At 42.8% G+C, this 25,583-nt stretch overlaps 1 protein-coding gene and 1 long non-coding RNA gene across 3 annotated transcripts in view; one reads left to right on the forward strand and one right to left on the reverse strand.

Moving 5' to 3' along the window:
* The window catches only part of CDH13 (cadherin 13), a 1,016,104-nt gene that overhangs the window by 463,974 nt on the left and 526,547 nt on the right, over nt 1-25,583 (forward strand). The window lies entirely within an intron of this gene.
* Nucleotides 4,040-10,330, reverse strand: LOC112442259 (uncharacterized). Its single transcript, XR_003030287.2, has 2 exons — nt 10,051-10,330; nt 4,040-4,465 (listed from the first exon to the last, which is right to left on the reverse strand). It is a non-coding gene; the product is annotated as an uncharacterized lncRNA (long non-coding RNA).

The raw sequence follows: 25,583 nt of genomic DNA on the forward strand, positions 1-25,583 counted from the left end.
AGATGAGTGCAATTTTGTGGTAGTTTGAGCATTCCTTGGCATTTTCTTTCTTTGGGATTGGAATGAAAACTGACCTTTTCCAGTCCTGTGGCCACTGCTGAATTTTCCAAATTTGCTGGCATATTGAGGGCAGCACTTTCACAGCATTATCTTTTAGGATTTGAAATAGCTCAACTGGAATTCCATCACCTCTGCTAGCTTTGTTGTATAGGAGAGAAATTTTAATATTGGTGATATGTTTTAATTATAATTTAAGTGATCATAGCTGGTTTCTTGTTAGAAAGGAGTTAACAGAGCATTGTATAGCCAGTCTGTATGTTTCCAACAAATTTTAATTTTCCACAGTGGCAGAGAAGCCAGCAGATAAATTGCTTGGCAGTCAACCATTATGTCAGGTCATATAAGCATCCTTTAATATTGGCAATGCCCAAAGCCTCAGTGCTGAAAATTTCTTGGTGAGATGAGCTGCAGAAGTGATTTCTATATTCAGCGACCCCAGTTGTACATACCTCTTTCCGATTTCCACGACTGAACTCTTCTCACTTCCTGGGACACACCTTCTTCATCCTCACTCCGCATGGCCACCCCGTTTACACTCTAAGGCAGCACATCGAGTGGAACACTTTCTCCATTGCAAAACATCCTACGTCTACTCTGGCAGCGTGACAGCATCTAACTGCAGGTGTTGAGCACTTGCAATGGGGCTGCTGCTGCAATTGATGAACTGGATTTTATACTTCATTAAATTTTAACATATTTATTTATCTATATATCGACTTACTAATTTATTTTTGGCTGTACCATAAGGCATGCGGGATCTTAGCTCCCTCATCATGGATCAGACCTGTGCCCCCTGTATTGGGAGCACAGAGTCTTAACCACTGGCCTTCCAGGGAAGTTCCAAAATATAATTAATTTTATTTTGAACTTAAAAACTACTACTTGATCCAATTATTGCAACAACTTCTCATGTGAATGCAACTTTTCAACTGTAATTCCTTTTTTTTTTTTAATAAAGTATAGCAGGAGACACAAGAGACATGGATTTGATCCCTGGGTCAGAAGATCCGCTGGAGTAGGAAATGGCAACCCACTCCAGTATTCTTGCCTGGAAAATTCCATGGAGAGAGGAGCCTGGTAGTCTCCAGTTCATAGTGTTGCAAAGAGTCAGACCGACTGAGCACGCACGTACAGATACACACAAAATTGATTTATTAAAACAATACAGTGTTAGTTTCACTGCAGTACTCTTGCCTGGAAAATCACATGGACAGAGGAGCCTGGTGGGCTGCAGTCCATGGGGTGCTAAGGGTCGGACACGACTGAGCGACTTCACTTTCACTTTTCACTTCCATACATTGGAGAAGGAAATGGCAACCCATTCCAGTGTTCTTGCCTGGAGAATCCCAGGGACGGGGGAGCCTGGTGGGCTGCCGTCTATGGGGTCACACAGAGTCGGACACGACTGAAGCGACTTAGCAGCAGCAGTGTTAGTTTCAGGGGTATATCAAAGTGATTCAGTTACATGTACATATTTTTTCAGATTATTTTCCATTATAGGTGATTATAAGATACTGAATCTATCTTGTAAATTTTAATCTAGATACAGATAAAGTATTTTGTTGAAAATATGATGTCTAAATTGAAATATAAGTATAGAACGTTAAAACAGTACACACACACATGAAAGAGTGGAAAGTATCTCATTAATAATCCTTATATAGATGTCATATTGCAATAAAATTATTTTGGATATATTAGTATAATTAAAATTAACCTCAAATGTTTTTTTTCTTTATTGTTTTAATGTGTCTACCAGAAAATTTTAACTTATTTATATGGTTCATGTTATATTTCTGTTGGGCAATGCTGGGCTAAAGCCTATTTTTGATACAGTCTCCTCCATGGAAGTTTGTCTTTGATCTCCTTTACACATTTGTTTATACCTCTTAGATGACACAACACATTTTGGGCAGCAGTGTAATTGCTTTTGTATTTTTTTTTATCTTCACATTAACTGTAATTTACCAAGAATAGTGAGTGATCTATTAACACCTAGTAGGGACTCAAATATTCTTTGACTTGAATTCAAGCCAGGTCTATGGCTGGTTGACTAAGGTATTCACTGGTTACTAATTTAAGTGATCATAGCTGGTTTGTTGTTAGAAAGGACTTAACAGAGCATTATATGATCAGTCTGTATGTTTCCAACAAATTTTAATTTTCCACAGTGGCAGAGAGGCTACCAGATAAATTGCTTGGCAGTCAACCATTATGTCTGGTCATATAAGCATCCTTAGCAGATTGTGATAGATTTGATGCTGATTGATTTTGTGTGAGTGTGTGTGTGTGTGTGTGTGTGTGTGTGTATGTGTGTAGAAAAGAAAGAGTAAAAGGGAGTAGGAGAGAGAAAGAGGGGGAAAGAGTGAGCAAAGATAGTGCCTGTATTTCTGCATTTGCTTATATATGCAATGATATTTTAAATCTACTCAAATAAAAAACTCAAAACTTCTGATCACAACTGAACAGAGTTAATTCTAACTTATTTTGACTAAGTCTAATAAAAGCTTATATTCACTATTAACAAGTGTTGCCCTCTTTCTGCAAAGTTTAATTAATGGTAAAACATAATTGAGTTGTTTTGGTTCTTCGCCAAATACATATATATGCAAAAATCCCCTCCATGATATACATCCAGCAAATAAAGGCATCTTAGTCTGTAGAGGAAGCAATATTTTTAGCCCTGAGTTTATCACCCTTTCAGTTCTCAATGTGAAAGGGTCCCAGGGCTTTATTGTTATGCACATTTGGCCTCAGACTGAATTTATATATAATTATTTGTGAACATTAAAGGATCTGGCATTTCAGCTTAAATTATCACCCTAGAGGTAGGAGAGTTGAGGAATTTTCAAATTCAACTAGAAATCTTTAACATCATTTGAGTGTCAGGATCTAAGCCAAGCATGACTATCCTTGTTGTCCAGGGCAGGCCTTATAACAACCGTTTCTCGGATGGAGAAATTGAAATTGAGAGCAATTAAGTTACTTGCTCAAGGTAACACAGGTAAAAGAGCGACAGTTCTGGAATAGGACTCGTAAATGATTTCTGCACAGTGACATAAGTGAATGTTTCATTTTCATGGGTCTTTGCATTTGTATATATGCTCACATGCAGAAACCACGCATATTCTCAGAAACCAATATTATGTCCCCATTGTGCCACTGAAGAAATGGAGGCCGAGCACTGTGCAAGACAGTCTACCTGTGGTACAGACTGAGTCGTTGTGTAAGTTGAGCTCCTGCAGCATTGCCGTCTGCCGTGCACTAGAGCTCCAGATGAATTTCAAAGTAGCACATGGAATAGGGGGAGGAGGAGGCCTTTGGAGGCAGAGGGCACATACGAGCCAGGGGTCAGCCAAAGATTAGAAGCATTGCTCCCCTTTCCCCATTATCCTGCAGAGAGTGATGCCAGGACTGGTCAGACAGCTGAGCACATCAGAGAGGTTTGCCAGGAGATGTGCTCTGCTCCTATAGCTCTCCCTTCTTAGTTGGCCAGTGGACAGGTAATCAGACTTCCGGGGGTATCTGGCAGCCTGAGTGCAGGTACCCAGATTATAGAAGTCATCTAAGATTCCAGATTCCCACACCTGATGCCTGGGGCAGAGGTATACTGGTAAACTGGCTCTTGGGGCGCTGCTGCTGCTGCTAAGTCGCTTCAGTCATGTCCGACTCTGTGCGACCCCATAGACGGCAGCCCACCAGGCTCCCCCGTCCCTGGGATTCTCCAGGCAAGGAGTGGGTTGCCGTTTCCTTCTCCAAAGCATGAAAGTGAAAAGTGAAAGTGAAGTCGCTCAGTCGTGTCCGACTCTCAGCGACCCCATGGACTGCAGCCCACAAGGCTCCTCCACCCATGGGAGTTTCCAGGCAAGAGTCCTGGAGTGGGGTGCTGGCTCTTGGGGTGAGGGAGCACTAACTTCTATGACTTGTATGTAGTGTTTGCTACTTTCTCTGGTGTAAATACCCCCGCAGTGGCCAATGGCAAGCTGCCAACTTGCAAAATTATTGCATATTTGACGTTTAACACTTGGCTTTCATGAAGCAGCAAGAGCTGGCTCCAGCATAGCAGTGACCTTGGGGCCCATAGAATGTGACCTTGGATGGGGTCAGGGTGCCTGGCCCGTGGGGGGTAGTGCTGATGTGGAATCTCCAGTTGGGGAAGTGGTGTGCCCATTCACCGCAGGCTTTAGCTTGTTTCTTGTCCAGAGTGGGCACCAGGGGTCATTTTTGGACAGCTCTGCTCCTTTCAGGGCATGAAATAATTTGTGCAAGGTCCCACAGCCAGTGAAAAGTGGTCTTAGACCTTGAATCTATGCTCTTTGAGTTCCTCCATGCTTCTCCTTTGCACAAAAATTCCAAATCAGTTTCCCAAAGCTGACAAATCCTGTGACAGTTGTGCCAGTTCTACCTGGAAAAGGAGAAAGGCAGAGATAAAATTCTCTGTGAAGTGCAGAGAAATGAGGCTAACCTCACAGACATTTATTTGATCTGCATGTTTGCACACTGAGTCGAAGCCAGAGGTCATGTCTTAGTAGACCACGTGTTGACAAGCAGAAAACAACTCCGTTCTCTGTAAGGAAAGTTACTTTCTCACTTCAGACTACACGTTTTTTTTTTCTGGTCAGTATCTCTGCTGACAACCCCATTCAAAGGGATCCGAGAGGAACAACGTGAAAGCAGGAAGGGCCAACTTTGGTGTAATTAAGAGATTATCACTGCTCGTTTTTCTCAGCCCCAAGACCACAGCGGACTCAGTCAATAAGGGCTATATAGGAGCAGGCCCAGGGCACCATGGGGAACGGATTGGCGCTTTCATGATCAGCCCTCCAGTCCCAGCTGGGACGAAGATAGAGGCAGAAATGTATGGAGACAGAAAGAGGCCAACAGATAGATTTCTGAACATGGTGGGGGATGAATGTAAAACCCACATCTATTTCCTTTTCTATCTTGAAACTAACACTCATTCCAAATTGAGTTATGGGAGAGAGACTTCACTGTGGGGCTGGATCCCTGGGAACAGTGCCTTTCCGGCAGGCATCTGGGTTTGGCCTGCCTGTGTAGGCAGTAGTGGGGAGATGGTGGACATGAGACTCTTCACTGCAAGGTGATTTCCATCTGTGAGTCTTTCATTTGAGACACTAGCATTTCCTGTTGTCTTGGGTGATTTTGATCATGACATGAAGAAAAGCCTCAGTTTAGGCCTCTTGGGCAGGCAAATATTCATCCTGTGCTGAACAACTGGGCCTCACTCATTCATTCACTCAGAAATGTCTATCGAGCAAGTATGTGTTCAGCATTGCACTGGCTGCTGCCCGTATATTCCCCCTCAAAGAACATCCATCCCAGAGGAAGTACAGACCGATGACCAGGCAGATAAGCACCATGATAGAGAACCATGGGAGTGAGGAGACAATGAGGAGATCAGATTTGCCAAGAGGATTCCTGACTGATGTGTACCAGTAGGCAAGGAGATGGAAGGAGAGAGAATCTTCCAGGCAGTGGCAAAAGCATGATCCAATGTCTGAAGGCAAGAGAGAGGGTAGTATGTCAAGAGAGCCTAGAATAACTGAATATGGCTGTGTGACAAGGACAACACCTCAGATGTAAAATTAGAGAGATAATTAATGGCTGGAAATCAAGGAACTATAAAAACTCCAGGGAATCTGCACCTTCTTCTACAGTGACAGAAGTATAGACAGGGGAATGGAATGGTGTGACCAGATTTGTGTTTTAGGAAGATTAGTCTGGTTTCAGTGGGTCATACCTGAGGGCTGAGAAAACCAGGAGCAGGAGAGACCCAGATGGAAGCTGTGACAAGAGCCGGGTGGGCAATGATTGCTGCCTGAGCAGGGGACAGAAGGTGGACTGGAGAGAAGTCTCAGGCTCAGCAGTGCCTATGCGGAGACGAGGCAGCATTGGCGGGAAGCTGTGTGGCAGGGATGAAGGAAGCAGAGGAAAATCCTTCTGAGCCGGGAGCATTATGCCTCCGGAGGGTGCTGAGGAAAGCCACCTGGGTGTTGGGTGTATCTGTGGGTCAGGAGACCTTTTGTGAAACTAAAGGGACTATTTTCTCCCGCCTTGACAAAGTTTCCTGTTTACTGAAGCAGCTGTGCTCTCCTTCGAAACAAGAGACCATGCATCCCAGAGGAAGCTCTGCATGCTATATAGGCAGAGGGGGCCATGCAGACCGGATGGAGGAGCTCTCTTTCAGGGACTGGGTTGACTTTGCACCAGCAACAGGCTTGAGGGAACAAACTCTCAGAAGTCTTCCTGTGTCTTTCCCAGTTTGAACACAAATCCTGCCGGATCCATGCCTAGGGATTTTAGTTTAGTCCTTCCTTGCTGTGGATTTAAAATCTTTTATTTATCTATTTTTTTCCTGGCAGCTCAGAAATGCATAACAGCTGTATTCACTATTGGCCTTCTAGCCTCAAATTCATTCCAAATACAAATTTTCTTAGTAATTTCTTCTTTGAATGCTGATGTTTGTGCGTTAGTATACATAATTCACAGGCTTCGTGTTGTTCAATTTTTGGCTGATTTATTTGACAACTTGAAATTCCTCACAAGTGGTGCTTTTATTTTGTTATTTGCATCTGGAAATCATTCCTAAAATCCCATAGAATAAATTTGTCTTTTCTTTTTTTAGGGACTTTTTCCCCCTTATTATAAGAATAATAGATGTTCATTATAAAAACTTTAAAGAAAAAGCATGTATTTAATAACAGAAAAGTCTTCCTAGTTTCCCCCACTTGAGATAACAGTTCTTGACATCCCAGGACCGTGCTTCTTATCCTTTGAAGTACACACGGATTTGTGAAAACGCACATTCCTGAGCCTCATCTTCAGAGATCTGGAGTTGCCGAGTCTGGAATGGAGCCTAAGAGTTGCCATCCTAGCCAGCACCTTGGTTCTGCTGACGCCCCCAGGTCTGGGGCCCACACTGCAAGACGCTCTGTCCTAAACGTGCACTAACCACCCACACGTGACCCTCTGGCACTTGCCAGTGTCTCAGAAACGTCTGGCATATCCCCAGATGCCTTTCTTCAGTATCATATGGAAAGTCTGTGTGGCATGACATGCTGCTGGAATGGCCATGCTTGAGTTTCAGGGCTTCTTAACATGGGCACTACAGACCCAAAGGGGTTCACAGAGAGATCGACTGCACTTGTAATCCAATGTATCTTTTTTTTTCTTTTGACACTTGAAGTATTTTTCTGAGTAGGATGCCACAAGGTTTACCAACTGCCAGAGAAGTCTGACAAAAATAGTTTAAAACCTCTTCTGCTCTCTCCAGTGAATGGCGTTTAGTTGTTTCCCTCTACTAGCTCCCAGCTATAAATCATACTGCCCTAAGCATCACCATTTATAAACCTTTACATGAATATGTATGTACCTAAGCATCTATATGTGTACATATGTGTATACATGTATTATATGTGACAACAATGGTTACCCTGTATGAAACTTCAACCTCCACACAAACAGTCAAAACTGATCTAGCAGCACATTTCAGGAAAGCAAGCTGACTTTCTCCAGCCCCGGATAGGCTTAAATGCACTGTGTCCCTGTTCTGGTGGTTTCTTTGTCCATTTCCACTTCAGCTCTGCTTCCATCTGGTGCCACCAGCTTCCCCTCTCCACCCGTCTCATACCCTCTAGGTCTAGACCATCTCTGTTCTCAGCGCTGTGCAGCTGCCATCCGGGGAAATACACCCTCAACCCTGTTGAGGGGTAAACAATGCAGCTCATTGGATATATGCACTCCATGCATTCTTGGAAATGTGAAAGAACAAGGCCTGCAGCCTTCTAGTTCCGTGTGTGTTTCCTCCAACATTAAAAAGAGCCTCATTTCTGTTGTTTTCTTCCCACCTGAGAAGGGCACCGGCTCAGTCCTGTGTGTACTCCATCACTAATTCTCCCAACAGCTATGCCAAGAAGGTGTTTTCATGGTCATTATAGAGGAGGAAAAGCGTCACTGGTACATTTCTCTGAAGCAGTAGAGTGGTAAAGCTGAGATTTTTCGAAATTTTCTCTTGAAGATGCAATAGTGAAAAACCACAACCATCCAGGAGCTCAGTGATTCTTTTTACAGACTGAATACACCCATGAGGTCAGCACTCAGATCATCCCTCTCCCCAGAGCCCCCTCCATGTCACCTTCCAGCACTAACTCCACATCCCCCGAGTGTCATCAACCCTGACCTCTATCACCATGTTAGTTTGGCCATTCTGGACATAACATAAAGGGGATCATGCAACACACACCTTGTATTTGGCTCCTTAAAATGTGTTGCTCAGCGTTAAGTTGGTGCGATCTGTCTGTAGTGTTTGGCACACATGTAGGATCATGTTACAGTGTTTCCATCTCTGAATACACCACATTCTGTCCTTCCTCGTTTTAAGAACAATTGAGATCATTTCAGTTTTTGCCCATTATTAGTAGTATTGAAGTAACATTCTGGAGAGTATCTTTGAGTGAACATACTAATATATACGCATTTCTGTTGGGTATATACCTAGCCATTGAATTAATGGCTCACTTTTAGTAGATTCTGCCGAACAGTTGCCTCAGTGGATTGTATAGAAGGTGAAAATTAAGTCCATTATTCTGACTCCACAATAGGTTATGCAAGCAGGGTGGATGGTATAGTTATTTATTTATTTATTTTTTTTGTAAAGAAAATATATCCATTTAGTTTCCCACTCAGGAGTGACGACTGTCAGTACCAGCCAGGGTAGGGGCCTGTCCTTTGGCTCACACTGGAACGTGCCTTCACAGTCATGTACTCGTGGAGTTTCCGGTTCTCCACCCATATTTGGTCCTCAGGACACTGGTCCACGTCCAGGATTCTGGTGTCCATTCAAAGGAAGCAGACTCTGATGAGCTTCCTCTCTCCCACCCCCAAGACCCTGAGAATGAGGCAGTCTTTTATTCCTGAAAAGGTGGTGATTGTCATCATGGCTTTCCAAACTGAATTCTGTTAAGCTCTCCAAGACTGAGGGGTATGGATGGATCATATGCTCCCTATGTTCAATGGCTTCCTTCTGCTGTGTATTTTTCTGTGTGCTTTTTATACTTTTCTTATCTCCTTCTCCACTTCAAGACTCTCTCAGCTGCCACTCATCCTTGCTGTCCCTCTCTCTGCTTTTAACAAGATTAGCTAGTCCTTGGAATGTGCTGCTTTGAAACTGCTGTGGGCTGGGAAGCTAGGATCCAGGCATGGCCCAATCCTGTGACTCAGAAAAATGGAGTGAGACAGACCTGCGTTTGGTTTCTGTTCTGTTGGTGACCAGCTGCTTGACTCTTAGTCACTTAAACCCTCTGAGTTCTGTTTCTTCTTATATGAGATAAGGCTGGTAACACCTTCCATCCATTTGGGGAAGGATAAAATGAAATCACCTACTTGATCATGGTGAGCATATGGCAAGTGCTTGGCCAACAAGCCCCTCCTTTTTTTTTGTCTCCCTTCCTGGCCAAAATCAGCCTACAGAGGTTCTGAGTGTGAAGATTTCTTCCATGAGGAAGTGAGCTAGGCTTTTACTTATTTGGATATTGATGGTGTCTTTTTTTTTTTTTCCTGTAGTTCATATCCTTTTAAAGACTCAAAATTACCACATAAGTGAACATAATTTAATCAACATGATACTTTATTTATAAATGATGCTGACTTGATTAGGCATTGTCCTGGCAGAATATAAGAAAAATTAAGGCAGCAGTCTAACCTATCCATCTGCCATTTTCTATGTTCTAGTTGAGGCGATAGGAACATATGATGAGCAATAAATTCAGACGTAGGCACCGTGAGCTCTCCACCCAGAACATCACAGGCACATCATGATGTTCTGACTGAATAAATATCTATTCCCTGCAGTTGTTACATCGCATCACTTATACTATGCCTGGATCCTAGCAAAGGAAAAATAAAAGGCAAAAAGAGAGAAACCCAGACCATCTATTTGTCTATTTTTCCATGAAAAATTGCACAAGATACCTGCTGTCAGAATGAGTTCACTTCCCACAAGCAGAAGGCTCCATCCATTCAGGTGTCTGTTTCAAGAGCAGCATCCTCTTTTGCAAAATGTTGGTAGAAATGGCTCTCTCCCCCAGTAACAGCAGCTAGGGAGCTTGCTCCCCCTGTGCTGTGCAGGGTAGGTAGTGGACATGGAGGAGCCCCCACAGTGCCTGGAGAACAGTGGCAGGAACATGATTCCGTTCTATTCTGACTTCACAACGTTTGCAACCCAGGTGGCCTGGTCACAAACGGAGTGGCCACAGATGGTTCTCCCTGAGTGAGTGAGTGAATGTCACTCAGTCATATCCAACTCTGCAACCCCATGGACTATAGAGCCCATGGAATTCTCCAGGCCAGAATACTGGAGTGGGCAGCCTTTCCTTTCTCCAGGGGATCTTCCCAACCCAGGAATGAACTGGGGTCTCCTTCATTGCGGGTGGATTCTTTACCAACTGAACTATCAGGGAAGCTGATATGAGCACGGGGACATTATATTCAATTTTTGGTCTCTATCTGTATGTTGCTCATCTGATTTATGTATTTGTCCACGTGAAGGGAGACACAGCACCAAGCAGCAGGATTCATTACAGTGAGAGGCTGTGTGTCCCGGTGCCACGAGCTGCCATGCTGCCTTGTTCCCTAACAAGCTCAGAGCAGGGTTGACACCAACCCCATGTGGGCTACCAGTCGCTGGCCTCAGCAGCAGTAGCATTTGGTTTGATATTTACTATTTGAAACCCAACATTTATGACTCTGCCAAGCTTAATGAAAAGAAGACAGTCACAATCAGAGAGGGTACGCAATTTTGAAGACCAGAGCTTTGGAAAGTCACGGTGCTGGGAGCATTCCTGGTATGTCATGGATGATGTTGTCATTATAGGCAGCAACAATGCAGTCATTATTTCTGAGCTGGCTTAATTGTTCAACAGACACCAAGAGCCATGTCAATGCAGTTCAGCAAACATCCTGTTGCCTTGCCACTTTACCCTTGTTTTATTTATTTTTTCCCTGAAGAAATGACTACAGATTGAAAGAATTATTCCAGATCTCTGATTCACTTTAGACATCATGCGCTCCCTCCCTTATTCATTTATTCATTCATTCAATATTTATCGAGTACTTATTACACTTGGATCTTCCCTGGTGGCTCAGACAGTAAAGCATCTGCCTACAGTGCCTACCACGTGGGAGAACCGACACTAGATCTGAGCCACAGGCAGACTTGTGCTCTGCCCTCAGGCTGTCACTGACATTTCACTGCAGAAGGCCCCACTATTGGACAGAGTGATCAGAGAAGGTTCCTCAAAGGATGTGAAATTGAAACTGAGACTCAAAGGATGAAAATAGTCATACCTGCTGCCAATAAAAGGCTGTTCCAGGTGGAGGGACAGAATCCACTGCAGCCCGGATGGTTGTGTAAAACAGTGTAATAGGAAATTCAGCCATTGCGTCCTATGCAATGCAGGGGGTTGTTTATCTCACGGAGCAAAAAGCTTAAATGGAGGCAAAGACTTTATTTACCCTTCCAGCTATGTCAGAGCCAGCGAGTCTGCAGTTCTTTCAGTCTTTCCCTCCTGGTCACAAAATGGCTGCAGAAACTTAGCGTATCCATCACACCAAGGTCAAGTCAGGAGTGAGGAGAAGGTTATGAGACAACCATTTGTGTCACTTTTTTTTTTTAATAATGGGGGTAGGGAAAGTAAATGTTTTTCCAGCAACTTCCAGTAGATATCTGCTTATATTTCATTGACCAGAATGGTATTTCATGGGCATCTCAAGTTGCAGGGGTAACTGGAAAAGCAAGACTTAGCTGGGAATACAAAATTGGGGTCATAAAGAACAAAGGAGGACATGAATATTTTTTTAAGTGTCATATTCAAACTATAAAAAACAAGACCTGTAACCCTGAAGTCCAGAGGTGGAGAGATGGAATGTTTCAGCCGTGGTAGGAGTCACTACCTGCAGTCAATCACATGGTAAAATTTGTTCATTCTATCCTCTAAACACTCTTCCCACGCCTCCCTCCACATTCTCTCTAAAGGTTCCAGTTTAAGGGTTGATCTTGCCTTCCAGAGACTGGTGGTAGTTTTCTAACTTGGCTGCTTTGCCTCTATTTCCTGCCTGCTCCAATCCGGTTGCTGTCAGTGGCCTTTTAAAAGTAAATCTATTAGGTTAACTATGGACTTTGAATGACAATGATGTGCCAGAGTGGTTTCATGAGCAGTAACACATGTTCCACTTCAATAGGGGTGTTTGTAATGGAAGGGGCTGCACATGTCTAGGAGGATGAGGGTGAGTATATGGAAAATCTCTCTACATTTGCTGAATTTTGCTGTGATGAACCTAAAATTGCTCTAAAAAATAAAACCAATAAAAATATGTAAAACTCCTTACAGTTCATTAGGGCTCCCTGGTACAAAAGTTCTGAGCATCTCCATGTGAACTAAAGTCATTTTTGATCTGGTCCCTTGTAGCTTTCCTAAGTGATCAATGCAAAGAAATAGAGGAAAATAATAGAATGGGAAAGACTAGAGATCTCTTCAAGAAAATTAGAGATATCAAGGGAATATTTAATGCAAAGATAGACACAATAAAGGACTGAAATAGTACGGACCTAACAGAAGCAGAAGATATTAAGAAGAGTTGGCAAGAATACACAGAAGAACCAATCAAAAAAGATCTTCATGACCCAGAAAACCATGATGGTGTGATCACTGACCTAGAGCCAGACATCCTAGAATGTGAAGTCAAATGGGCCTTAGGAAGCATCACTACAAACAAAGCTAGTGGAGGTGATGGAATTCCAGTTGAGCTATTTCAAATCCTAAAGGATGATGCTGTGAAAGTGCTGCACTCAATATGCCAGCAAAGTTGGAAAACTCAGCAGTGGCCACAGGGCTGGAAAAGGTCAGTTTTCATTTCAGTCCGAAGAAGGGCAATGCCAAAGAATGTTCAAACTACTACACAATTGCACTGATCTCAGACCCTAGCAAAGTAATGCTCAAAATTCTCCAAGCTAGGCTTCAGCAGCATGTGAACTGAGAACTTCCAGATGTTCAAGATGGATTTTAAAAAGCCAGAGGAACCAGAGATCAGATTGCTAACATCCATTGGATCATAGAAAAAGCAAGATAATTCAAGAAAAACACCTACTTCTGCTTCATTGACTATGCTAAAGCCTTTGAGTGTGTGGATCACAACAAACTGTGGAAAATTCTTCAAGAGACGGGAATACCAAACCACCTTACCTGCCTTCTGAGAAATCTGTAAGCAGGTCAAGAAGCAACAGTTAGATCCAGACATGGAACAACAAACTAGTTCCAAATTGGGAAAGGAGTACGTCAAGGCTGTATATTGTCACCCTGCTTATTTAACTTCTATGCAGAGTACATCATGCGAAATACCGGGCTGGATGAAGCACAAGCTGGAATCAAGATTGCCAGGAGAAATATCAATAACCTCACATATGCAGATGACACCACCCTTATGGCAGAAAGTGAAGAGGAACTAAAGTGCCTCTGAAAGGAAGGGGAAAAAGCTGGTTTAAAACTCAGCATTCAAAAAACTAAGATCATGGCATCTGGCCCCATCACTTCATGGCAAATAGACGGGGAAACAATGGAAACAGTGACAGACTTTGCTTTCTTGGACTCCAAAATCATGGCAGGTGGTGACTGCAGCCATGAAATTAAAATATGCTTGCTCCTTGGAAGAAAAGCTATGACAAACCTATACAGTATATTAAAAGTAGAGATGTTACTTTGGCAACAAAGTCTATCTAGTCAAAGTTATGGTTTTTCCAGTAGTCATGTATGGATATGAGAGTTGGACTGTAAAGAAAGCTGAGTACTGAAGAATTGATGCTTTTGAACTGTGGTGCTGGAGAAGACTCTTGAGAGTCCCTTGGACAGCAAGGAAATCCAACCAATCAATCCTAGAGGAAATCAGTCATGAATATTTATTGGAATGACTGATGCTGAAGCTGAAGCTCCAATTCTTTGGCCACCTGATGCAAAAAACTGACTCATTTGAAAAGACCCTGATGCTGGGCAAGATTGAAGGCAGGAGGAGAAGGGACAACAGAGGATGAGATGGTTGGATGGCATCACTAACTCAACGGACATGAGTTTGAGCAAGCTTCGGGAGTTGATGATGGACAGGGAGGCCTGGCATGCTGCAGTCCATGGGGCCACAAAGGGTCGGACAAGACTGAGCAACTAAACTGAACTGAACTTGTACCTCGGCCTCATTCCCTATCACTTCCTTCTTCCACAACTTGTCACAGCCTTCATATGCCGTGTTCTAGAAATACTCAGCATGAATATTTCCCCCTCTATCAAGTACTTTTCTTCTGGTAAATTCCAGTTGGGGCAAGTGCCCTCTCCTCTGAGCTTTACTTGACTTGCTCATGGAGAGGGAGCTTCCTTCTTGGAAGGTACACATCCCACTAGGGGGCATCTATCTGTTTACCTGGTGTCTTCTTCCCACTGGCATCTGAAGTTGTAAGGAGCTGACACCTCGCCTTACTCACCTTGGTTCTATGGCTCTAGGCCCAACACCCGCACCCCAACCTGAGCCATAGCTGTGGCCCAGTGAATGGATAGGGAGGTCAGGAGCCAGTAGGCTTTGGTTGTTCTTTGCGGCTTTACTCTTTCAGGGACCAGAGAGATGACTGTAGGCACAAGGGCTGAGAGAACACAGTCAGCAGTATGTGGACTCAGCGTCCTTTGTGATGGTCTGGGAGAGCTAGGAGAGCAGCAGGAGCAGGGGATACAATCATGGACTGTGCAGTAGGATAACATGGGTTCAGTTCCACCCCTGCTGTTTGCAGCCAGATGACTCTGGTCAGCATATGTGATGACTCTGTCCCTCAGTATCCACACCCACACGATGGACATGATAGCAGTACCTACCTATTAGTATTTCCCTGAGGACTAAATAAGACAGTCATTGAGCATATACTGCCATTTGGTAAATTCTCAAACCTTATAAGCTATTGTTGGAAAGTGTTACTATTATTGTGATACAGTTAATATCTTCAGATTTCAAGACTCACGGTGGGCAGTGGTAGTGTCATTTTTGAAGACCCTGAGATAGATTTACCCTTATGTCATTAATATTTATCCTCAAAGACATTATTTTGCTTATTCAAAAATATTTACTTATTTTTAAAGGCCATGTTCAGGTCCTCTTAATACAATAAGAAGTTCTATTCCAGTTCTAACAATAATGCCCTAAAGAAAATCTTATTATCCTCATTGCCTTAAATTAAGGTAATTGAAAACCACTGTTGAAAAGTGAACCCCAAATGTATCAGAAACTTAATTCAATTATAAATAACAGGAATTGACTGTACTTGAATGTGCATGAAGTATAGAATCATTGTTGAACATTTAAGAAGTATGTCCTTATCTTGTTACTATGGCTACAGGTTACTCCAAGATACAGTGGTTCTATGGTAACAATGGAATTACATTATTTCCTGTCCACATTGAAATATTCAGCAACTAATTTCCTGTAGCTTCATAATAAATCATGTTAATGAAGGTAGAAACCAAGGTGCTAAGATCGCCTCCATGCCTAGGGTCATTCCCTTAAACAAAGCAGAAAAGACACATTTATACTCATTTGACCAGGAAGTATAAAGAAGCCCTTAAGAGGTGGCAATGACATCTCATGGGGAGGTGCTAACTTCAACTCACGTGTTCAGTATTCCTTATTCATTGGGTCCATGAAGGGATCACCACTGTGAGAAAATCTGTTTTATATAGGCAAACACTGAGAAACAATATGGTAGAATTCAATTCAGTTTTACTAAAACTCAAAATATATACCAGTCTCCTGTTTACTGCCTCCAGTGGGCTGACACTGAGGATGAAGTTTAAGCCCTTTAGTGATCCTGCAGCCTGTCAGTCTCAGCTGGGCACCCTAATTCCTGCCATCTTGATTCCCAACATTCCCGCCCCATCCTATCTGCCAGTGATGCCAGAGTCCCATATGTCCCTCCACCCGGGATGCTGCTGCACACCTGCACGCACATTCTCTCCACCTGAGTATCTGCATCCCCCTTCTCTACTTGGCCTCACTGAAGACCCAAATGGAGGGCAGTGAAAAGCCTTGGTACCCTGTAAATCTTATCTTCCAGTCTTGTTCTCCCTTAAATCCCCTGCGCACCCAGCAGCCAGATGGAGCTCTCCATACCACATGTCTAATCCAATCACTCCCCTCCCTAAAGCATTCCAGTGGCTCCCTGCTGCCCACCAGAGAAAGACCAAACTCTTAATGTGGCTTCTAGCCCTCCTTCTCTAATCTCCCCTGCCTCTATCTCTTTCTCTCTTGACACCCATTTCTTTCTCTTCCCGTCTCTTTCACTGCTTCCGTCCTCTCCCTTCCACTAATTTCTTTACTTTTGTCTTTTACCCCACTCTTTCTCCTTTTCCCCTTTTCGTTTTCCTCTTCATATTTTTGTCCCCTTTCTGTTGCCCCCTCATCTTCTCTTTCTAACTCTCTCCCCACCTTTCTCCCTTCCCTCTCTCATAATTTTGGTTCTCAGAATGTGTCTCTTCATGCCTCACATTCTGGGTCTCTGCCTATGCTGCTTCCCACGTCTGGAAAACCCTTCACTTCTCCAGCGACATCATTGTCACCTTCAGCTCCAGATTTGCTCACACACTGACTCACACCTACGGCAGTGACTCACACCTGCCTATGTCTTGTCGATGCAGCTCTCAGCTTTGAAATTACTTCCTCCAGGAAACTGTCACTGAACCTCCTGGTCCCGTTCAGACACCTCACCTTACAGAGCTATTTCTGTCTCACAGAACAGCTTTTAGGAACCAGGAGGAAGTTTCCCATCTTGTAAGAAGTCTTCAAGGTAGGACAGATGCTTGATGAGGGTTAGGCTTAGGCTAGATTTTAATCTCCCCTTTCCAACTGCCTTGTGGCATGAACAACCTGTACAACTGGCCCTGCCCCTTAACCGTCTCCATTTAGTCCTTCTCCCCCATCACAGCACTTAGCATATTGTGTATTTGTCTCTATTACCTGCTTCTAATCCCCACTAGATTATAAGCCCTATCTGTTATTTACATTCCATGTGTATTTCTAGTGCCCAGCCCTTGGCCTGATGTGAATTTGATGCTAAATATATACTTGCCTCTGAAGAAACAAATGAATTAACAAACAAACAAATAATCCTCTTATATAATGGTGCTTAGCCGAAGAATTGATGCTTTTGAACTGTGGTGTTGGAGAAGACTCTTGACAGTCCCTTGGGCTGCAAGGAGATCCAACCAGTCCATTCTAAAGGAGATCAGTCCTGGGTGTTCTTTGGAAGGAATAATGCTAAAGCTGAAACTCCAGTACTTTGGCCACCTCATGCGAAGAGTTGACTCATTGGAAAAGACTCTGATGCTGGGAGGGATTGGGAACAGGAGGAGAAGGGGATGACAGAGGATGAGATGGCTGGATGGCATCACTGACTTGATGGATGGGAGTCTGAGTGAACTCCAGGAGTTGGTGATGGACAGGGAAGCCTGGCGTGCTGCGATTCATGGGGTCGCAAAGAGTCGGACACGACTGAGCTACTGAACTGAACTGAATGAATGCACAAACTTCTTATAAAAATTTTTACCAAGTTTACCAGGAACTAACATTATTTAAGTCCTAGAGTACTTTTCATGCAACTCTGCTGTTGAAACATCACTTTTGAACTGAAAAGATTCCCTTGCTGTGTTACCTCTTATAGCAAACTGTACATTTTCCAACATCAGAGATCGTATCTTATGCATCTTTATGCTTGGTCTAGTGACAAGCACATAGTATGAGTACAAAGATTGTAATAAAGCAAAATCAATCCTCTTCCTATACCGTTCAACTTTACTATTCTTAGTGACTCAGGAACTTATCAAACCCTGCTTTATCCCAGATGCTTAAAAAGATGGAAAAAGAATAGAGTATTCTTGTAGGAAATTCACAGCCCCTTCAGGGAGACAGACACATAATTGAATAATAGTGATACACTATAATCTATGACTGAGGTCATCCACAGAGCCGCTGCATTAGAATTACCTGGGAAGCTCCATCAGAGCTTTCCGCACTGCCCCCCACCCACCCACCCAGTGAATTAAAGTCTCTGAAATAGTCCCTCATACACCTTCTTGTTATTCTTGTCCAAGCTACTCAGTTACTGTTCCTTCCAACAGTGCACACACTCCTGTAAAGTGCATCACTGGGTGATGACCATCATTGCCTAAACCTGGAAACTGATTCTTCTAACCCAGCACATGTAAAATGAATTGGGATTTGAAGAAGAAATTCCAAGGAGTGTTTTCTAAGAGGTGTTGATATGTTGCAAGGATACAGCCACTTTTTTTCCAGTATATGTTTAGAAAAATTTAAAAGAAAATAAAAAGCCCAAGCTACTTAGTTTGGTAGAAATAAAATCACTAAGAAGATTTTTGCAAAACAAAAAGAGAAGATCTGTGGTACAGTCTAGAGCAGTCAACTTTTGGAAACCCTTTCCTTCCTAAGGAAAAGGAGACAAAAAAAGAGCACCAGCCCCTTTTGAAATGTGCATGAGGAATATCACTTTTGATTAAACTGTTATGAGGAACATACTCAGAACTGTGGGAAATTCTTGCCACGTCTTTCTAAAATTGCTGTTTGATGTTTTATATGCCAACAGTGACTTTGTGAATTAATGTTCTTTTGGAAACCACCTAAATGACCCACAATAAGGAAGTCATTAAATAAATTACAGGGTGGTTATGATGGACTATTATGCAGTTATTAAGAGTCATGCTTCCAAAGAATTTTTTAAGTAGATAGGAAAATGCACAAAAATATTATTGAAGAAAAATACAGGTTACAAAACCAGCATTATAGCATTGTTCCAATTTTATTAAAAAATTTTGTGTATACACCAAAACGTTGATAGTAGGATTTCAAATGCACTGGTACGTAAAGGTGATTCCTTTTAAATTTTCTACTTTAACTATTTCTATACTTACTCAAATTCTCTGTAATTACCATGCATTACTTTTAGGGTAGCCATTTAATGGACTGTCCAATCCAGGACATTCTTGAAAGTGAAAGAGGGATCCCTGGTAATAACGTCACCAGGACCACAGCAGGAAATGGGACTATTTTGGATAAACATGATATGCGGTTGTTATGGTTGACTGGTACTGCTGCTAAGTCACTTCAGCGTGTCCAACTCTGTGTGACCCCATAGACGGCAGCCCACCAGGCTCCCCCGTCCCTGGGATTCTCCAGGCAAGAACACTAGAGTGGGTTGCCATTTCCTTCTCCAATGCAGGAAAGTGAAAAGTGAAAGTGAAGTTGCTCAGTGGTATCTGACTCGTAGCGACCCCATGGACTGCAGCCTACCAGGCTCCTCTGTCCATGGGATTTTCCAGGCAGGAGTACTGGAGTGGGGTGCCATTGCCTTCTCCAGTTATGGTTGAACTGTCCTTCAAAATTCATACATTAGAGTTCCAATTCTTAGTACCTCAGAATGTGACCTTATTTAGAAATAATTTCATTGCAATTACAAATAATTAGGATGAGGTCACACTGGATTGGCCTTCCCTCATAGCTCAGTCGGTAAAGAATCTGCCTGAAGTGCAGGAGACCCAGGTTCGTTTCCTGGGTTGGGAAGATCCTCTGAAGAAGAAAATGGCAACCCACTCCAGTATTCTCGCCTGGAGAATCTCATGGACAGAGGAGCCTAGCAGGCTACAATCTATGGGATCATAAGAGTCAGATACGACTTAGCAACTAAACCATCACCACCACCACCACCACCACCACACTGGATTGGGGCTTCCCCGATGGCTCACTGGTAAAGAATCTGCCTGAAATGCAGGAGATGCAGGAGACACAGATTTGATCCCTGGATCGGGAAGACCCCCTGGAGGAGGAAATGGCAACCCACTCTAGTATTCTTGCCTGGGAAATCCTATGGGCACAGGAGCCTGGCAGGCTACAGTCCGTGGGGTCACAAAGAGTCAGACATGACTAAGCATACAGCATGCAGGCAAAAAAGTCATACTGGATTAGGGTTTGTCTCTAATGCATTATAACTGATTTCCTCATAAAAAGTAGGAATTTGGACACAGGCATACACATAAGGTGAAGAGTATGTGAATGCAGAGGCAGAGACTGAGCCAAGGGAAGCCAGAGATTGCTTGGAAATCATCAAAAGTTAGTGGACAGGCATGAAACAAAGACTCTCTCAGGGCCTCAGAAGGAAGCAACCCTGCCATCACCTTGACCTTCAGAACTATGGGACAGGAAAATTCTGTTGGTTACACTGCCTACAATGTGGTACTTTTTAATAGCCCTAGAACATCAATAGGATGAGCATTGTTTTATATTAGTAACTGTTTTATATTATATGAGTAACTGTTTTATATTAGGAAAACAGGAAAAATTCCGGGGCGGGTAGAGTAGAAGGAAGTTCTACATAAAAATAATAATAAAAAAAGCTTGTTCATGTAACTGTCACTGTGAAAAACTGTATTATTATTAAAAATTATTTTCTCCTTTCCTTTCCTGGCCTGTCCCTAGGAAGCCCTGCCCTAGTAGAGTCAGGCTTGAATGGGTGACTTGCTTCAGCTGATGAAATGTGAGTGGGAATCACCCATGCCATGTAGAAGTAGGAACTTCAAAGGCCATGCCACGATTTTGCCATCTCTGCCCCTTGCCATGAGACTAGCAGGTCCTAGAGAGGAGCTGCTTCCTTTTCCTGGATCCTGAAATGAAAAAGATGTAGCGTAGGGTTGAAACTGATCTGGAATGGATCTTTGACATGAGATAGGAATGAACCTTAGCTAATATAATTCACTAAAATTATGGGGTCATTTGTTACCACAGTAGAATTTAGCCTAAGCTGACTAAGAAAACACTGACTGAGCATCTATCAGCTACCATGCAGACAATGAAATAATAAATTATACACAGATCTTGCCAGCCAGGAGCTAATGTTAAACTGTGTATCATTTACCTTTAAAGTATGAAGGTTTTTGGCCCCACGTGTGTTCTGTATATTTTTGGTAACACCTGCAAGTAAATGCTAAATCATGCTATTTTATTTGGTTTTTCTATTGAAAAAAAAAAAAGGTCTCTAAATGCTCTCATATTCCAGGTGGTTCTTGGAATCTTGAACTACACATACACGTGTAAAGTTTGCCAATTAAAATTTTATGACTTAGGGAAAGAAACTCCTGTGAAAAATAAACCTAAGTTAATTATTCAGTTATTTAATTCTTATTTGGGAAAGAAATGTTCATATACTATAGTAAAAGGATTGAGACCCATTTTGTAGAAATAGTCAAGTTTATTTCATTTACCTTTCAAGAATGTTGGTTCCAAGGAGCTAGCTTTGAAAGTAACCAAATAAGCAACATAAGGCAAGTGACCTCTCACTGAGAAATGTTTGAAAGCAGCAGATTGGACAAGGAAAGGATAGAGGGGAGACTCATTTCAAATAGAGGTCCAGGTAGAGGCAGAGGGTCATTTCCTAAAGTCAGCGTCATAAAGCAAAAATTACATGGTGTCAAAATTATCCTTGAAAATCCCTTACATGGCATTTAAAATGCCAAGACCCAAGCCTTTAGAAGTTCAAAAGCCCAGAATTAATATCTTTTGTTTGTCTGGGGCAGTGAAGGCCAAGGTCTAATTTGAAAGGGGCAAAGGGCGATTCCCATTTTTCTCAGTTCCTCTTGCGGTCTTCTGTTCTTTCTCTAGATAACTCTCCTGAAAGGGCATCTCTCCTGCCTCTTGCCCTCAGTAGTGCCCAGAGCTGAAGTCAATAAGGTACTTGTTCACATCAAGCAGATATAGTCTTTACTAGAGTTTTAAATAGCAAAGGAAATGTATTGGGGGCCCATCGTGTACCCTGCCCTGGGGTAGATACCGAGGAGGTAAAAAAACAAACAGACAAACAAAAAAAAAGACGAGAGCTTGATGGAGTGGGGAGAACTGACATGCAAACAGAAAATGTGAATACAGACCCATCCAATTCAGGTCAGTTAAAAGCGGTCAAATTAAAATTTCATCAGACAGGGTCAAATAGGCAAAGAAGACTTTATTTCAGACCACTGCAGTAGAGGAGGGGGTTTCCAGGTGGCACGCTGGTAGACAATCCACCTGCACTGGAGATGCAGGAGATATGGGTTCCACCCATGGAAGATTGGGAAGACCCCCTGGAGGAGGATATGACAACCCACTCCAGTATTCTCGCCTTAGAAATTCCATGGATAGAGGCGCCTGGCAGACTACAGTCCATAGCGTCACAAAGAGTTGGACATGGCTGAGCGACTGAGCATGCACACACGCTCACACACAGTAGAGGAGAGAGATGGAACTCAACTCTGCTGAAACCAAAGGTGGGAGGGATTTTAAGCACCAGGATGAGCTAGTGGAAACATACGGGCAGGTTGGTCAGTGACTGGGCCACCTCTCTGCTAATTGGCACTCACAGGAGTTGGGCTCCTTCCCTCCCACTGAGACAGAGAGATAGGGGGGCAGTCTCCTTCGATGATGACATTTGGAAGGAATGGCTTACAGGTTTTTGAGAAAGATAAAACTAGCAATAAAACTAGCAGAAGCTGGGAGAGGATTTCCATTTCAAAAGGCCGAAAAAGAATAAAAATTTTAAGTTTTCTGAAGTAAACGAGTCACAAAGAGTTGGACAGGACTTAGCAACTGAACAACAAAGTAAATTTCATAAGAAAAAAGGGTTCGAGGCACATAGTCAGGAAGAAACCTCTGAGGGAGAACAAGAAGGCCATCTTTATTGGACATAAGCGTGAGGTCCTAAAAACAGTAGTTCTCAAAACTTGCCTGCGCTTTAGAAGCATCTCAGCTTTTCCAAATCTCAAAGTCCAAAACTCATCTGGGACACACCCCAATACCAACTGCGTGTGAATCTGTGGAGTGGACTCTGGTATCAGTGTTTGAAGCTGACCAGACGAGTCACTGTGCAGCCACAGTTGAGACCAGGGACTTACAGGTATGATGTGAATGTGAAGGGCAGGTCAGAATTAGCCAAGGAAGAAGAGCATTCCAGACTATGATAACTCTATTAGGAAAGATCCTTCAATCAAAAGTGGTTTTGTTTGTGTCTTGAAGACAGTGTTGGTGTAACTTAAAGAATTACAAAGCCCCTGGAGTTGAATCAAAACAGTCAGGATACACCAGCTTGCCTCAGCATGCCAAGACCTTTGCATCTCTGTTTGTTTAGGGTCACTGGTTCTTTAAAAGCACAAGTACTAATGAGTTCTGACTGATTATGACTCATTCCACAGTCCCGATATGCATCCTAACCAGTATAATGGAAGCACCTTCCTTTCTCTGGTCTAATCCTGGCACTGTGCACCATCTATGGCACTCTAAAATATACACCGCTCTACAAAAGTGACATGTCCTCTACAGTAAAAGCATTTCCTTTAGGGGAGTGGTTGCCTAGGTGCCCACGCTGATCAAGGGTGCTCTTTTAAGTTGAAGAAAATTGATTTTGTTGTGGTTGTTGCACAAAGGTTGATGTTTTCAAAGACTCCAGATAAAAGGCGCCACAGGCAGCTAACAAGCTCCTAATGGGACTAGATCAAGTTTTACTCACCTGCTTCTAGGGCTTGACTTTGGTGTCTTGGTGACAAGAAAGCAAGCTAAGATAGCATTCCTTTTCATTGCCTCCCTCCATAAATCCTATGCTGCTTTACGCCTTATTCATTTGGCACAGATGTTTCTGTGGCCATCACATATTTATACTAATTCAGAGGCTTGCCATCAAGCTGGTAGACATCGCTCTCATCGGGGAGGCAGCAGAACCTCTGCCTCGGATACCACAGGTGAAAATAAGGGCTGCTTTCTTCTCCACGGTGACTTTCAAAGGAGCGATTTTCTAAAATTTAAACAAAGGTGTCATAATTCATAAGATGGCTTTATCCTTTTCTTTTTCTTGCCATCTTGTCCAAATCAAGGACGGTGGGTGCCAGGACTCGAATGACGTCAGGCACTGTGGTTCCTTCAAAATGCTACTCTCAATCAGTTTGCTTATTATCTAATCCTGATTCCATGGATTGTCACGGAATTGACTTTTTAGAATAATTTGAGCCTTTTTTTTTTTTATTGCTTTTTAATAGCTAATTGCCACGGAGTCCATCTCATTAACAGTGTTGTGATTCATATCAACCGTTGAGATGATTACAGATAACAGACCAATGTTATCAGTTGGGTGTTCTCCTATAATGATCACCAGCCCCGTAATGAACCACGTGTGGATTCACTGGGCAGGGTGTGGGCGGCCTTGAGATATTAAGGATGCTTCAATTTGGTATCATTTCCCATTTTGGATGAGTCAGAGAGATTTTGGAAGCATCTTCACGCTAACCCAATTTACATTATAGTTACATTTTAATTGCATTTTAAAGTCTAAATGCAGTTGATTGTGAAAACTGTGTCACATCATTTAAGGGAACTAGAGTTGTCTTTTTATGGAAATGCTAAAGGACCCCTCAGGATAATACCACATTACCCAAGCAGTGAAAGAGAGAAAGCCTGCCTCAACACCCTCTCAGATTTTTAAAGGAAAGGTCACCTGCCGCCCCCAACCAACACATGGAGTTGACTCCTCTGGGGCATCCTGCACCTTGATCTTCTCATTCTTCCATTGAATCAAACAGCTATAGGGTGGATTCTCTGTTCCAGGCATGGAGTTAGTTAAATTCTGGGAATATGATAAAGAAAGCAGAACTCCTTTTCTTGTTCTGGGAGCCCACAGTCTCTTAGGGGAACAAACAGGGAAGCAGCAGTTCCAGCCTCCATCCGTCTCCTCTTACGTTAGAGAAACATTTCTCCTCCTTGTTATTCTTTGCTTTTGGCTTCTTCAGCAAGGCATTTGTCTGCTGCCCCAGCAACCTCCTAAATGTTGCCTCTTCTCCTCCTCCTTTCGAATGCCTTTTGCCCCGGGATATTGACTGTGAGGCTTGCGTGGTTTCTTCTCAAGCACCTTCTGTCTTCACTTTGTTCACTCCTCCTGGATAACACCATTTACTCTCAGGGCCTACATTAGTACATATATATCAATAATTCAGGAATCTGAATTTCAACCTTCACCTCTCAGTTGAGCTCCAAGTCTGTTTTCACTCCGAATCCCTGGATGGTCAGATACATGAAATCAACATGGTCCAATTTTGACTCTTAGTTTTCCCTTCCATGTCTGGTAGTCTATCTGTTTTCTCTGTCATGGTAAAATCTCCCATTTGCCCAATGTAGAGACTGAAAATAATCTGGCTTTTAAAAATACCCCAGAAAAAAATAGACCATTCATCAGTTTGCTGATTCTGTATCTCCAAGCAACACTGAATTCCTGTGACTCTAGTTGAGTTAAATTTATTCCTAGCTTATTAAAATACAGCCAGTGAAAACCAAAGAGATTATTACAAAGGCTGCAATCTGGTGAAGTTGCTGAATTGATGACTTTATTTTAGTCAAATCACATTTTG

This window comes from Bos taurus, chromosome 18 (genome assembly GCF_002263795.3).
Source record: "Bos taurus isolate L1 Dominette 01449 registration number 42190680 breed Hereford chromosome 18, ARS-UCD2.0, whole genome shotgun sequence".
In the NCBI taxonomy this organism is placed as follows: domain Eukaryota; kingdom Metazoa; phylum Chordata; class Mammalia; order Artiodactyla; family Bovidae; genus Bos; species Bos taurus.